This window comes from Capsicum annuum, chromosome 11 (genome assembly GCF_002878395.1).
Source record: "Capsicum annuum cultivar UCD-10X-F1 chromosome 11, UCD10Xv1.1, whole genome shotgun sequence".
Classification (NCBI taxonomy): domain Eukaryota; kingdom Viridiplantae; phylum Streptophyta; class Magnoliopsida; order Solanales; family Solanaceae; genus Capsicum; species Capsicum annuum.
In genome coordinates this window covers 199,982,681-200,000,366 of record NC_061121.1, presented here as the reverse complement: position 1 = coordinate 200,000,366, position 17,686 = coordinate 199,982,681, and the positions used below count along the sequence as shown (strand labels likewise).

At 35.0% G+C, this 17,686-nt stretch overlaps 1 long non-coding RNA gene across 1 annotated transcript; it reads left to right on the top strand.

The window, feature by feature from the left end:
• Positions 1–1,376: 1,376 nt before the first annotated feature.
• On the top strand, positions 1,377–16,618 carry LOC124888684. Its single transcript, XR_007047357.1, has 3 exons — positions 1,377–1,938; positions 3,701–3,784; positions 16,042–16,618. It is a non-coding gene; the product is annotated as an uncharacterized LOC124888684 (long non-coding RNA).
• Positions 16,619–17,686: the final 1,068 nt, after the last annotated feature.

Genomic DNA, 17,686 nt, shown 5'->3' with positions numbered 1-17,686 from the left:
TATTACACAATTTTTGCGGTTTTTTAGCGGTGATTAGAAGATGATTAGAATATGAAATTATTTTAATGGCTATTAAGTGGGAATTAAAAATAGGGGCTATTTTTGTGGAATAAGTTTTATGAGAAGGGCTATTTTTGTCCTTCTCCCTATTATTACTCCCTTCATTTCATATTAGTTGGCCCCCTCCATTTCATATTAGTTGGGCCATGGACTTGGCACTCCTCTTAAGAAAATATTTATTAGGAATTTATTTTACCAAATTATCCTTATTAATTATACTTTAAAAATATAAATTTGAATATATACACTTTATTTAGTCATTTAATGTCAAGGATAGTATTGGAAGAACATAATAAAATCCTCCTAATTTTATCAAAGGAATAATTAAATTGAAACAAATATTTTTAGAAAGAAAACCAACTAAAACGAAACGAAGAAAGTATTTGTATAATGGATTAATTTGGATAATGCAGCCCGAGAAATTTTTGCCCATCTCCTAACTCCAGACCAGTCGTCACACTTTAGTTTTAGTGCTTAGGATCGTATTATTTGTTTTGGATAAGTTAGTGCCCGTCGTTTGTGATTGCTTATTTCTTCAAAATAAAGAATATTTATTTTGAAAAAAAATGGGATTTGACAAATTTACCAAAGCAGAAATAATTTGTCGAGAAGCAGAAGATTTCTGCTTTTCAGAAAAAATAGAAGAAGAAACATAAAATTATTTTTTATGACAAAAATATCTCTATTACTCACTCTCACACACACATATATCTCTTATTAATTAATTAACCTATCGTATAAGTTTGATTTTAAAATTTTATACTTTATATTTACATCATAATTCTTTACTTTATTTTATAATTTATATGTTATTATTTTATTTTTACTCATTTTCTTTAAATAAATCTGAAAATATCTTTGATGATGATATTTATTTAAATAAAAATAAAATTTTAATTAGAAATATTATAATTGATATTTAAAATAAATTTTCACTCTAAATTGATTTTAGTAGAAAAAGTCTATTAATGCATGTTGTTTTTGGTCATTTGACTCAAAAAAACACTTCTTGAATTTATTCAAACACAAATTAATTTTTTCAAAAGCACTTTTCTGAAAAACTATTTTATATTATTTCTCAAATAAGTAGTTTTGTAACAACAATTTCAAGCGGGCTCTTATTCCTATAGATGATATGTAACTTATTTTATTATTTAATTTAACTTATATATAAGTGAAGATTCCTTGATGACAAAGGGCATTTTGGTAAATAATATCAACACCAAGGATATTTTCGTGACTATAACACCTATCATCAATAATAAATTAGACAAAGCTAAAAATAGAAAGTCCTAGAAGCTCTATCCAATCTGTCCTCTTCTTCTTCCCTTTTCTCTCTATTCATGATTCTATTACTATTTGTTTTTAATTTTGTGTTATTCAGTTGTGATATTTTTCTCAAATTTCATTTGTGACTTTTCAATTTCGTCGCTACAGATAATCAGAAAAATGAATAGCTTTGTGTGGATGGACATTGATTAGAGGAAACTCATTTTCATTTTCTTCTGAGTCAGCTCATAGAAACCATTAAGGAAAAATTTGAACTACGTATTAGTTTATATTCAGTTTAGTTAGAAAATTCATGATTTTTCGATGGTACCAATTAATTATGCTAATTGCTTAACTTTTTTTCATTTTATGGAGTATTTTATTGTGGAATTCTTGTTTTGTAATTATAATCTTCTGGGTTTACCCATCCACATCTTTTCAACTATTTATTATTTATGAGTTTTAATTTTTCAATGCATGACATTACTAAATATCTATTGATTTATATAGTTGGAATGTAATAGTTGAAAATTTTTTATTTCACAGGTTTATAAAGAAGGAAATTGTTCAAGGTGCGAAAAAAAGGGCACTCTGCTTCGATTATATGAGGTGATTTCTGTGCTCTTTTGTTCTGATGTTATATATTTAACTATAGGTTTGCTCCTTTATTTTTTTTATAATTTTTAATTATGGAAATTTGATGAATTTTTGTTAGATTTTGTATTTGAGATTTTTTTACTTTTAAATTTCTCAATTTCAGATCCACAATATCTTCAGAGTGTGCTTTATTTTATTCAGTTTGGGTGAATTTTTCTCTATTTTTGTTATTTTTATTTAGTTAGTATCTGGTTGTTTCTCTATCTCATGAATAGCTTGTTGGATTTCACATGCATAAGGGTAACGATATCTAATTTATACAATAATAAAACTAAGATGTTTGGTGCTTTCCTGGTGTAAATTGAGTCATGAAATGATTAATTGTCCTCTATTGGTAGTATACATTATCAATAATCAAGAGAGGCAAAATATTATATAAGAACCACTCGGTGAGTTATAGTGTTTGTGGAATTTGGGAACTTCTTAACTGATCTACTAGGAGGGATCTATTTTTCTTTTGGGTGTATATTGTTGTTTTGCTCTTTCTATGAGCAGATCAGTGTCTATAGGAATAAGACACACCTTAATTGAGTTAAACTAAAAGTTATAGGCCAAATGTACTATCTAATATAAGTGTTTCCTTCACCATCTTAGGTGTGATATGGTGATTGTTGAAGTGTGGAACAATAACATTCGAGCAAAAGTTATATTGCAAGTTATTGATAAGAAAATAGGGTTACAATTGCTGACCCAGACAAGTTGTCTATGATTAAGTGATTTTTATTTAATGTAACAAAAATAGAGCAAGTTTTTTGTTTTTCGTTTCTGTCTCCGTTCCGCCTTCATTCTTTCCATGCTTTCAGTTTGTTTATGTTTTATTTTTTGGTTGAATTTATACCACCAGACAACACATCTAGCAGTCTTTATTAGTAATAAAAACTCCTCAATAGGGGTAATATAAGCAAGGAGGTATAGGCTTTACTTTACCAATCCTGGCGGCCTTTCATGCTTATCATTCGCTTTCACTTCCCCACAAAATGTTTTCTCCTAAGGGTTGTACTGCTTGGATGAGTCACATACAATCGTCTAAGACACAGTTTGGCATAGTGAAGTAGGTAGCACCTCACTATGTGACCCCCAAAATGCCATACAAAAGCAGCATCTCTAACTATAGAAGTCCTTGACATCAGTAAGTCTTGGCACATAAAACCCCCTTCTCTTTGATCCTTCACGTGAAATTTATGAGAAAGTATAATAGAGTTGATAGGATATCAATTAGCTTCCTCATATGCAGATCAAATAATAAGTACTTGAAACTATATCTCCTTGTACGAGGAGCCTCCTATGAACATTTTACACATTTGATTAATAGTACATTCAAATTTCAATACAAAATTTTAATTCACCTAACCAAAATGTGCATTTTGATTTTTTGAAACAAGTTTTGCAAATAAAAACAACCCAGTTGAATCTGAAAGAATTTATGAGCTTCACATATATCATGAGACAAATTGAAACACCAATTAAACTTGGTTGTAGGATCAGTGTGATGCTATTTTTCATGTTTTAGACAAAAATTTAGAGAAAATTTCAGCACATAAGTTCAATTACAATTTTCATTCACCAATGAATCTATCAAATACATACACCGTTGATCCTACAGTAGATAAACTTATTTTTAGTTTTCTTTTAATTCCATAAAGACACACCAAATTATTTAAAAGACCATTTTGATAGACAGGAGATGGATAACTAAAGACAGGATAACGTACAGGTCAGGAGCTGGATGATCTTGTTGAGGAAGTGGTTGATCATAAGTTGCATCTTATGCTGTAGTAGGATACTCAATAGTTGGATGGTAAGCCTGATCTAGAATATGTTATTATTTATTACTTGATATAATGTGATAACCAATGTATATGCATTTATGAGTTACCTTTTTTTGGCAATTCAATAAATTTATCTAATGATTAGATTGATTAACATTCTATATTCTTAACTTCTTTGCATATTATAATGCATGGTGTCCTAAATTTTTGTAACGCCCCAAGTCTGATACTCGAAATGCTACACGGTGCTTATGACCTCGAAGGACCATAAGCTAACCCATAACTGATATCTGTACCTGTATACTGCATAATATACTGAATAATGCAGAAACATGGACTGAAAGTCCATAAGGTTCACATAACTGAAGTAAAACATAATATCTAAACGGGGTATGAAATACCCAAAACAACTAAAATAACTGTCTGAACATAATAGTCTAGAAAGCCTCTAACTGACTAAACTGTCTGAGTAAGGAGTTGATGGGACATGTCCCCAACTAACTCCAACTAATAAACTAATTAATGAGATAATAAGGAAATAATCATGTCCTCGAAGGATGAGGACTCACTGCTAACTCTGACTGTTGATATCTGGAATCTACTGATGCTCTGGAGCTCGTGTCTCTAAACCTATGGTGTAACATAAAAAGAAAGCACCATAGCGCAAATACATCAGTACAATAGAATGTACTAAGTATGTATGTGAGGTAGGCTATATGCAAGGATTCACATGCATGATTAATGCTAACTGACGGTCTAACATGAACGTGAGAGTACATGCATGAATACATAACTGTAGCTAATACCGTGATAACATAATTACTAAATCTGAATATTGATAATATAACATACTGATAATTGATATAATTGATAACATAAGTGACTGTATCTGACAGTCCTAAATCTGATGGAACTATCTGAGTTTCATTTTGTATTTGAGTCAACTGTATCTGACAGTCCTGAATTCTGAAGAACTATCTGAGTTATTTTACTGAGACTGATGAGACTGTGGGAGGTAGTCATCTACCGGACATGCCCTAAATGATGCATTATAACTGAATTGGGGTCCAATCTATGTCCTGATTAGAAGGGTGTTAATACCACAACACTGGTAAGGACAACATGCGAGCGACCCTAATATAACAGGTAACTCTAGTGAGAATGGTGGGAACCCTCATCTAGCAGGCTAATCCACCTTATCTACCCTCATATAGCAGGCTATGATGTCTCAACCTATGCTGGCTACATAGTTCTGGAACGCAAGGATTGCTTCTAAGAATCACACCCTAATATAACAGGAGAGTTTCCATCCTTGGGTTTACTCAATGCTAATTTATACTCCCATCTAAATAGACACTGAACATGATTTACTGAACTGAGCATGAACTGAGTTTTTGAATTCCGTTGAATGACGAAATACTACTGATATCTAACAACTGACTGAGTTCATAAGATCATAGAGATTTCCCGAGTCATAAGACTGTCTGAAGTCTAAGGATCATAGCTTGACTGAGAGTATCATGAAAACATGACATGGCTCTAGGCATACAACTAATGATTCGGGTACGAGTACCCCCAGGACTCGATGGAAGGAAACTGACCAAGCATAACTTACTTGAACATATAACTAACATCATAATCCATAATACATTTATAGAAGCATTTCATCAAGACATGTGATAGGCATAACTTGTACATACATGGGAATTTCATGGTATCATGCTAGTTAGACACATTTCCTTCATCTAGTCATTTAATCAAACATATTATAGGCATGGTATGTTTAAACATCATTGTACAATAATTTAACGTCATAGTTCAATTCTAATTTCATCATTCAAGGGTTTAGTCATAGGTTTGCATGAATCTATATCTATAATAATTTAACCCACATAGAATTTATCACCCAACATGGAGTAGAATTCAATTTCTCATTATCCACATGAACAAGAGCAGCCTAAATCATGAAATTCAAAATAAAATCCATAAATTTGAATTTAGAAAAGGGATTCTTGGGCTTTATGGAAAAGGATAATTCTGAATTTGGGTCCTGGCGCGATGCGGAGGAAATCACGCTAAGACACTGGAAAAGAATAATTCTGAATTTGGGCCCTGGCGCGATGCGCCATAATTGGGGACCCCTACTAGAATTTTTCAAATGCCATTTCCTCTTATGGCGCGGCACGCCACTGACTAATATGGCGCTGTTTTATGATCGGAATTTGAAATAGTCGTAACTTCTGACCCGATTATCGGATTTGGGCGAATCTTATATCGATGGAAAGCTTATTGAATTTCCCACATGACCAAAATGGAAAATATTGAGAATTCCTCATAGAACAACCACCATTCAATTTAGAAGCTAATTCTAGATATTCTTAAGATGAATTTAGCTAGGAAAAGTATGGGGTATTACAATATATCCCCCTTGAGAACATTCATCCTCGAATGAGACTGAATGAGAGGGGAGAAAAGACAGTTGACGTACATACTGAACATGAATAACTGGAACATGATCTCATGACTGACATGACTGACAAGCTGAACATATAATACTGAACATGCATATCTGATGCGTGCGTAACTGATTCATGAATGCATGACTAAGTGTTCTGAAAAACTAAGTTTCTCATAATAAGAATGCATATCTGATGCATAATTACATAACTAAACTAATACATGAGTGCATGACTGAATATGCAATGGTACTTGATACCAAGATTATAATGGGAACGTGAGCATGAAACTGCATACCAAGTTTGTGATGAACACTGAACAAGAAATTGAGTAAGCTTAAGAAAAACTATTATCTTGAGCTTGATCTGAGTTGGCGAAGAAGATTTGAGGATACTTGGTACGCATGTCTGCCTCTGCTTCCCAAGTAGCTTCCTCGACGAACTGATTTTGCCAAAGAGCCTTAACTAGAGAAACTTCTTTGTTTCTCAATCTACGAGTCTAATAGTCTAGGATTTTGACTGAAATCTCCTCATAAGAGAGAATGTTCTGAATATCAATGCTCTGAATAGGGACTACAACTGTTGGGTCACCTATACACTTCTTGAGCAAAGAAACATGAATGACTGGATGAACTGAGGCTAGATTTGAAGGCAATTCAAGCTCATAAGCTACTTTGCTGAATCAACTGAGAATCTTGAAGGGACCGACATATCGGGGACTGAGTTTCCCTTTCTTGCCAATCTGCTTCACTCCTTTCATAGGAGAGATCTTTAGATAGACATAGTCACCAATCTCAAACTCGAGATCTTTTCTATGAACATCTGCATAAGACTTCTGTTGGCTCTGAGTAGCCTAGAGTCTTTCTCTAATCAACTGGACTTTTTCTAAGGCATCGAATACTAAGTCAGGACCTATGACTGAGGCCTCACTAACTTCGAACCAACCAATTGGAGATCTATATCTCCTACTGTATAGAGCTTCGAATGGAGCCATCTAAATACTAGAATGATAGTTGTTGTTGTATGCAAACTCAATCGAAGGCAAGTGGTCATCCCAACTTTCCTTGAAATCGATTGCACACGTCTTTAGCATATATTCTAACGTCTGAATGGTCCTTTCTGCTTGACCATCTTTCTGAGGACGAAAGGCTGTACTAAGTTGAACTTGGGTACCAAGACCCTTTTGGAGTGCTTTCCAGAAATAAGAGGTGAACTGGTTGCCTCTGTCTGAGATAATAGATAGTGGAACATCGTGCAATCTGACCAACTCCTTGATGTAGAGTTTGGCATAATCCTCAGTTGAATAAGAGGTATGGATTGGAAGGAAATGGGCTGATTTGGTCATTCTGTCTATAATGACCTAGACTGAATCATGCTGATGACGAGTTCGAGGCAAACCCATCACGAAGTCCATATTCACAACTTCCCACTTCTAAGTAGGAATACTGAACTCCTACAAAGACCCACTAGGCTTCTGATGCTCTATTTTAACTTGCTGATATGTAGAGCACTTAGCCACAAACTCTGCAATATCTCTCTTTATCCCACTCTACCAATAGACTACTCACAAGTTGCAGTACATCTTTGTTCCCCTGTATGAATAGAGTAGTGTGCACCGTGTGCTTTTTTAAGATTTCGCTGCCTTAAGTCATCTACACCTGGAAAATAGAGACGACCTTGACAACGAAGGATACCATCTCCCCCTTGAAAGAAAACCTCTACTTTCTGATCCTGGACTAACTCTTTTAACTTGCAAGGTTGGGATCTCTATCTTTCTTTTCTTTCACCTCAGAAACTAGAGATGATTTTGAACTACTCTGAACCCATATATCACCCTCATTTGTATCGACTAAGGGAATGCCTAGTCTGGCATACTGACAGAATTCCTGAGCTAACTTCTTCTTACTATTCTCAACATAAGAAGCACTACCCATGGATAGTCTACTGAGAGCGTCAGCCACTACATTGGCCTTTTCCGGATGATAGAGGACACTCATGTCATAATCTTTCAAGAGCTCTAACACCTTCTCTAACGAAGATTGAAATCTTTCTGAGAAAAGACATACTGAAGACTCTTATGATCTGTGAAGACATCTACATGAACACCATCTAGATAATGCCTCCAAATATTTAAGGCAAATACTACAGATGCTAACTCAAGATCATGAGTAGGATAATTTCTCTCATAGGGTTTAAGCTATCTGGAAACGTAGGCTATAACCTTACCATGTTGCATGAGGAAACAACCCAAACCTAATCTGGATGCATCATAATACACTACGAACCCATTTGAACCATCTGAAAGAGCTAGAACTGGAGCTTAGATGAGTCGAGTCTTCAACTCCTGAAAACTCTTCTCACAAGGATCTGACAAATAAAACTTAACTTTCTTCAGAGTTAATCTGGACATAGGGGATGCAATAGAAGAAAATCCTTCAACCAACTATCTATAATAGCTAGCCAAACCCAAGGAACTCCTAATATCTGATAGAGAGACAGGGCGAGGCCAATTTCTTACTAATTCAGTCTTTTGAGGATCAACCCTAATGCCATCACCGGATATGATGTGACCAAGGAATACTACTGACTTTAGACAAAACTTGCACTTACTGAATTTGGCGAATAGGTAATGATCTCTGAGAGTCTGAAGTACTGCTCTGAGATGGTCTGCATGATCGCGCTCACTACGGGAATAGACCAGAATATCATCTATGAAGACTATGACAAACATGTCTAAGTACTGCTTAAACACATGGTTCATCAAGTCCATGAAAACGGCTGGGGCATTGGTAATACCAAATGACATGACTAGAAATTCGAAGTGACCATACCAAGTACAGAAAGCTATTTTTGGAATGTCACATTCTCTACTCTGAGTAGATGATAGCCAGATCTGAGGTCTATCTTAAAGAAATAACTGGCACCCTGAAGTTGGTCAAACAAGTCATCGATTCTAGGAAGGGGATACTTGTTCTTCACCGTGACCTTATTGAGTTAATGATAGTCTACACACATCTTAAGAGAATCGTCTTTCTTACGTACGAATAATACTGGAGCACCCCACAGGGAAATATTAGGCCTGATGAATCCCTTATCTAAGAGATTCTTTAATTTTTCTTTTCGTTCTCTGAGTTCTGCTGGTGCCATTCTGTATGGTGGAATAAATATAGGCTAAGTATCTAGAAGAAGAAGTCTATTTCCCTTTTGGGAGAAATTCCTGGAAGATCTTCGGGAAAAAAATCTGAATATTCATTCAAGACTGGGAGTTTCTGAACTAGTGTCCCTAACTCTAACAAGATGATAGACACATCCTTTAGATATTATTTTCCATGCCTGAAGGTAGGAAACAAGATGACCTTTGAAAGCTGAAGTACTACCCTTCCACTCAAGGATGGGTTCATTTGGGAACTGAAATTGGACTATTCTATTTCTTCAGTCGACTATGGCATAGTAGGAATAAATTCAATCTATGCTGAGAATGACATCAAAATCAGTCATCTCTAATTCGACTTAGTCTGCTGAAATGACTTTCTGAAATATCATAACCGGGCAGTTCCTGTATACTCGCTGGGCTATGATGGTTTTACCCACTAGGGTAGAGACTAAAAAAGGATCTACTAAAATTTTAGGACTGACTGCAAAATTGACCGATATATAAGGAGTGACAAAAGACAAAGGAGCTCCTGGATATAGCAAAGCATAAACATGCACATGAAAGATCTGTAACATACTGGTAACCATATCAAGAGAATTTTCCTAATCTTGTTGGGACTGAAGATCATAAAGACAATTTGGGCGTTGCCCACTAGTAGAACTAGAGATGGTATCCTCATGATTTGGGCTACCGGGCTGAGCTGAGAAGCGATTCTGTTGACCCTAAGGACCTGACTGAGGACAGTCTCTGACTCTGTGGCCTGGCTTGCCACATCCAAATAAATACCTCTGCCAGCTCTGCAAATACCCTGATGGTGCTTGCCACAAGTCTGAAAAAGAGGATAGGTGCCCGTGCGGGCACTGCTAACACTGCCATGGGACTTAGAGCCTGGTGCTCTGTCTTTGTTACCCTCTCTGAACTAAGGAACTGGATCACTGGCTGTATAAGGAGTTGGAACTGATGACTTAGGATGAAACTGAGAACATTTTCTCCTTCTGACTTAGGCCGAGCGAAGTTGAAACTACCTGTCTTCGCCCTCTTATTCTATTTCTCCCTCATCTTAATCTTTTGCTTATCAATCTACTGAGCATGATTCATAAGCCTACTAAAGTTATGTCACTATTTAGCATGGCAGATCTACACTTATTAACCACGCTATCATTCACTCCTGAAACATACTTACTCATCCTTGCCCTGCTATCTGCAACCACATAAGGGGTATATCTGGCTAATTGAGTAAACTTAAGAGAATACTCTTTCATGTTCATATTGCCCTGCCTGAGGTTGATGAATTCTAACACCTTAGCTTTCCTAAGCTCCAGGGGAAAGAATCTATCGAGGAAAGCAGACGCAAACTCCTCCCACTCAACTAGCCCTGCATCATCTGCCCTCTCTGACTTCCACTGCTTGAACCAAGTATAAGCAACATCCTACAACTGATATTCAACTAGCTCAGCACTCTCAACAGTAGTCACCTCCATGATGTCTGTCACCTTCTGCACCTGATCTAGGAATTCCTGAGGGTCCTTATCTGTCTTAGACCTAAAAAAGGATGAAGGATTGGTGAAGTCCCGAATCTTAGCTACGACTGAGTTGCCCATTGGGTTGGCTGGAATGACTGCTGGCCATTCATTTTTAGCATCAACTGACTGAGAAAGAGTAGTGAATGCAACCATGAACTTTGCATGAGAAACATGGTCGCCAAAAGGATTTTCAGGCTGGAAAGCTGACTGATTTCCATTTCTTTTTTTTAGGAGGCATGTTCTGTAGAAAAAAGGGAGAAATAGATTAGACTGAGAGATTGACTTGAGATTATGCTCACTGGCACGACATGAATACTGAAAGAGGGGAAACTATTCCTAAAACATCTTATAGCCTCCTGTACATAAATGTGGCGTACAACACACCCATGCACAAAACTCTACTAGATAAGTCTTTCAGACTTCCTAGGAACCTTAGGCTCTAATACAAAGTTTGTAACACCCCAAGTCTGGTACTCAGAACGCTACACGGTGCTCATGACCCCAAATGACCACAAGCTAACCCATGTCTGATATCTGTACCTGTATACTGCATAATATATTGAATAATGCAGAAACATGAACTAAAAAGTCATAAGGTTCACATAACTGAAGTAAAATATAACATCTAAATGGCGTATGAAATACCCAAAATAACTAAAATAACTGTCTAAACATAATTGTCTGGAAAGCCTCTAACTGACTAAACTGTCTATGTAAGGAGTTGATAGGATATGTCCCCAACTAACTCCAACTAATAAACTAATTAATGAGATAATAGGGAAATAATTATGTCCTCTAAGGATGAGGACTCACTACTAACCCTGATTGCTGATATCTGGAACTGATGCTTTAGAGCTTGTGTCTCTGAACCTATGGTGTAACATAAAAAAACACCATAGCGCAAATGCATCAGTACAATGGAATATACTAAGTATGCATGTGAGGTAGGCTATATGCAAGGTTTCACATGCATGATCAATGCTAACTGACGGTCTAACATGAACGTGAGAATACATGCATGAATACATAACTGTAACTGATACCGTGATTACATGATTACTGAATCTGAATACTAATAACATGATATACTGATAATTAATATAACTGATAATATGAGTGAATATATCTGACAGTCCTGAATCTTATGGAACTATTTGAGTTCCATTTTGTATCTTAGTCGATTGTATCTGACAGTCCTGAATTCTGAAGAACTATCTGAGTTATTTTACTGAGATTAATACTGAGACTATGGAAGGCAGTAATCTAACCGACATATCCCAAAGTATGCATTATAGCTGAATTGGGGTCTAATCTATGCCCTGATTGGAAGGGTGTCAATACCGCGTCATTGGTAAGGACAACATGTGAGTGACCCTAATATAACAGGTAACTCTAGTGAGAACGATAGGAACCCTCATATAGTAGGCTAAGCTGCCTCTTCTATTCTCATATAACAGGCTATGATGTCTCAACCTATGTTGGATACATAATTTTGGAACTCAAGAATTGCTTCTAAGAATCACACCCTCATATAACAGGTGAGTTTCCATCCTTGGGTTTGCTCAGTGCTAATTTCTACTCCCATCTGAATAGACACTGAATATGATTTACTGAATTAAACATGGACTGAGTTTCTGAATTCTGTTGACTGACGGAATACTACTGATATCTGACAACTGACTGAGTTCATGAGATCATGGAGATTTTTTTGAGTCATAAGACTGTCTAAATTCTAATGATCATAGCTTGACTGAGAGTATTGTGAAAATATGATATGACTTTAGGCACATAGCTAATGATTCGGGTACGAGTACCCTCAGGACTCGATGAAAGGAAACTGACCGAGCATAACTTACTTGAACATATAACTCATATCATAATCCATAATACATTTATAGAAGCATTTCATCAAGACATGTGAGAGGCATAACTTATACATACATGGGGATTTCATGGTATCATGCTAGTTAGACACTTTTCCTTTATCTAAGCATTTAATCAAACATATTGTAGGCATGGTACATGTAAACATCATTGTACAATAATTAAACATCATGGTTCAATTCTAATTTCATCATTCAAGGATTTGGTCATAGGTTTGTATTAATCTATATCTATAATAATTTAACCTACATAAAATTTATCACTCAACATAGAGTAGAATTTAATTTCTCATTATCCACATGAACAAGAGTAGTCCAAATCATGAAATTCATAAGAAAATCCATAAACTTGAATTTAGAAAAGGGATTCTTGGGCTTCATGGATGAAAGGAGTCCATGAATAAACACTATGCATATCTTAGTTTGTGATTTCGTGAAGATTGACGGAGAAACTTTCTTGGAATTGGATCTTCTATGAAAATCCTAGCTTGTTCTTAAGAGGTTTTTGAGAAAAGAGAGTGTATTTTGGGTGAAAAGTGGCTGAATCACGTGTTAAAGGGCCTAAATAGGGGTGGTAAATTAACCCTTTTAACCCTGGACGCGTAATTTAATTTCTGTAAAATTTTCCCAACTAAACCCCTGGCGTGACACGGCGCTATCATGTCATTTCACTGGAATTTAACAATTGAGAAACTGAGGAATGACGCAATGCGGAGCCATCGCTTTGCCCCTTCTTTTGCGACCTGGAACTTTGGCGCGACGTGGAGGAAATCGCGCTAAGACACTGAAAAAGGACAATTTTGAATTTGGGTCCTAGCGTGATTCGCCATAATCGCGGACCCTTACTAGAATTTTCCAAATGCCATTTCCTCTTGTGGTGGGGTGCGCCACTGACTAATATAGCATTGTTTTACGATGGAAACTTGAAATAGTCGTAATTTCTGACCTAGTTATCGGATTTGGGAGAATCTTATATCTATAGAAAGCCTATTGAATTTCCCATATGACAAAAAGGAAAAAACTTGAGAATTCCTCATAGAATAACTATCATTTAATTTAGAAGCTAATACTAGACATTCTTGAGATGAAATTAGCTAGGAAAAGTACGGAGTATTACAATTTTGTTCTTGGTGAAGAAGTATTTTGGATCCTTAGGTCTCTTCAATGGTGTAAGACATACAATTGAACTTCTAAAGTTTTCTTAAGTTACAATATTCATCCACTTGATCCATCTAAAGCCTGCTTTTTGTATGACAACCAACAAAAAATATTTACAACAATAAATTTGATATCTCTGCTTGCGTTGCTTTTGATGGAGTGTTCGTTGGTCTTGATTTGTGTAAAAATATATAGATATGAAAAAAAGACCTTCATTTCGAAGGTGCTAGAGCAAAAAATGTATAAACATGAATTCTCATCATAAACCATCTTGGATTGTTGTCTGTGCATCCTGTAACTTTCTCCAAATAGAAATTTAAAATCAACTTATTACTACTATATTATTTATGTAACCAGATGACCAATTATTTAGTAAGCCAGAGTAAATGCTTCCGTATCCATTTCTCTGAACAAGATGAATCTTGACTTTAAATAAACAAGAAAGCTTTTGGCCATTGTTTCAATCCACTTAAAGATAACATGTCACTTTTACTGAATGGCGGGCCAAAATTTGGTGAACCGCTGATTATTTTAATTAAGAAATTCTTTTTGTGACACCTGGTTTCATTTTTACAGTTGAATTAACCATGCTTGATGTGATAAAGAATGGAAACATTCATGTGGTTAGAATGATGCACATAGTATCTTTTAAGTTATTAGGTGCACATGATTGGTGTTATTTTTTTCGTGGCTCGTGGTGTCATTCTTACAGTTGAATGAGGTCATTCAAGTGGTTAAAATATTGCATTCACTAGGAAGGCACAAATTAAGAAATAATACTATTTATTATGATACCGTTCAAGATGCATCTTTTTATTAAATTTTGATTCATAATGTGAATTCTTGCTGAGTTTATGAGCTATTTTTTGACACAAAAAGTTATTGTGAGATGATCCTTATACATTGGTTGGAGTTGCTATATTTGGTTCAATGTCCATTTTTACAATATTCAGCATGCTTGCCAACAGATTTAACACACTCAAATAAGTTTAATTTAATTCTGCCTAATTAAAATTTTAAAATTAATATTTATATTTAATCAGTCATCTACCCATCTTTGCCTTATTTTCTCTTTATTGAACTAACGATCGATTGATAACTAACTTTTTGGGGAAAAAGAAGAATCACTAAAATGATTCTTGTTGGATTTCAGAAATGTGTCGCCTAGATGATTAGCTAATGCATTTCATGCACCATGAACTACTAAAATCAAGTGAAAACTTATTAGCACTGTTTGAAGAATGGGGTGGTGAGTGGTGACTCAATAGGAATTTCTTTAATTAGATGCTTAAGTAATGTTGAAAAGGTATTTTAAATTCTTTTTTCAATTAACTTAAGTTATTTTAGGCATAGTGGTGCTACAATTACCGGTTGTCCTACTTTGGATTCAAAATTCTGAATTTTCTAGCTCATTAGTTTCTGTTATGTTATATTATTATTTTGTATATATGAAGTTAATGTTAGGTTACCTACATTACTTTTTAATTCTCTTCTTTCCTTTCTAAAGACAGTCTATGCTTTTCATACTCGGTTTTTGTTTTCTATTTTCTTTGATATACAAAAAATTGGTAGTGTTCTTTTGAGAATTTATTATTTGTATTTTAAATTTTAATTTAGTTTTGAAGAGTTAAATTAGCTGCTATACTACTCGATAAGAAATAGTGCATTATGTATATTTTTAATTCTATTTTTGGTAAGTACACTGTGAGTCCATCTGGATCACAAATCATAATGGTTTTGGAGAAAATACAGTGTTTAGTAATTGTAGTTATGAGATTCTAGGTGTTGGTTGTATGAAATAATTTTTTTCCTAATATTGATACCTGAGTCCTCAAGCATCTAGCAAGAATCTACTTATTGGTGCTAATTTTGCTTCCGCCGGTGTTTGCTACGATGATAAAACATTATCCTCAATGTAAGTTTTTAAACCACTCTATTTCTTTAGTAATTATTGTAAATAAATACCGCTAAAAATAATTATTATTGGTAGCTACAATTGGTGTATCACTGTTTAAATAGAGAATATATATATAGTGAATTGCTGCTTTTTAGTTGTCGCCCAAGACCATTTTTGTTGGGGCGAATTGTTTTAAGAATATTTTTGTGATGCAGCATGCAATTTCATTGCCAAAATAGATACAATATTACAAGGAGTATCAATTCAAGATAGCAAAAGTTGCAGGCAAACAGAAAGCAACATCAATACTAAAGGATGCACTTTATATATTAAGTGTTGAGTTGCTCAAGACTATTGAGAGGGCTGGCTACAAGAAGTTGTCTTCCATACAAATGACTACCATTCTGCTTGGATTTCAACAACGTGATGTGATTGGTGTCGTAGAGAGTGGATCAGGTAAAACTGCTGCCTTTGTACCCTATGTTGACGTACATCGCTAGGCTTCCTCCATTGAGTGAGGAGAAGGAGACGGAGGGGCCATAGACGATTGTAATGACGCTCACTCGGGAACTTGCTCAGTAAATTGAGGATGACATTGTCAAGTTTGCACACTATTTGGGTATGTTTTTTAGTTAAGGGTTCTTATGACGCGGATTTGACAAATTTGTTCTAGCAAATTTACGAATATATTCCAGATCCATTAAATTTACAATGATTATCTATTTTAATAAATTTGTTATATGTAGTCTGTTTTTGTGTTTTGTTATTACATGTCATCTCTTTTTTTCTTTCTTTTCCCCCTATGCTTTCTTGTATGATCTCACAATAATGTGTTCATTTTTCTTTCTAAGTGGTTATGAATATTAGTTCCATTGCTATCTAATATAGTAGCTTGCTATATAATTTACTTTATCGTTATATCAGTTTGGCGTTCTATCAGTCTTCTGTTTAGTGTTAGATTCTTTAGATATTTCTCCAATTTCCAATTGAGCACAACAATTGTTAGCATCTCTAGAGTAGGACTTCAGTAGGCTTCAGCTGGATGAGGTTTAAGTTTGATCTATTTATAGAAAAGATTAAAGTTCATAATTTCCATCATTATCAAATTCTTACCAACAACTAATGTGGCAATACACGATTCCCAATGAAATTTATGACAGAAACCTCAGAGTACTGGTTGTCTTGAAATAAGAGTATTGAAATTTCATTTTAATTTTTCTTCTATGCTTATGTTTAGAGACCAAATGCTGGGGCATTTTGGTTTTGATATGTTGGTCAGTTCTATAGACGACTTTTACCTCAAACCTACATGGTAACCAGGACTTTTTGCCTGACCGAGCATTATGAATGGATGGTTGACTTGTTTGGGAGAGTTGGTCTTGTGAAAAAAGCATTTGGCATGATTAAGAGCATGTCGTTTGCGCAAGATAGGCCTTGTCATTTACATGGAAATACTGAGCTTACTGAAATGGCTTTTGAGCATCTTTTGAGCTTGGACTTGCAAAATTCTACCTACTATATGTTACAGTCAAATATACATGCCAACGCCAGTAAATAGGATATGGTTTCCAAAATTTGTCATATGATGAAGGAAAGAGGAGCGCAGAAAGTACCTGGTTCCAGCTGGTCTGAAGTAAACAATAGTACTGACATGCTTTAAGGGAGAATTCAAAGAAATATATGAGAACAGTATATAAGGTAATAAACTATATGCTCTAAGCTATGTCGTCCAGAAATATTTCGAAATCGATGTATGTCTCCTCAACTTATATATCTGAAACTTTCAACTTATATTTGTACCTTGTTAACTGACATCACTACTAATTCTTGTGATTTTTATGTGTTGTGGATGTGGATAGC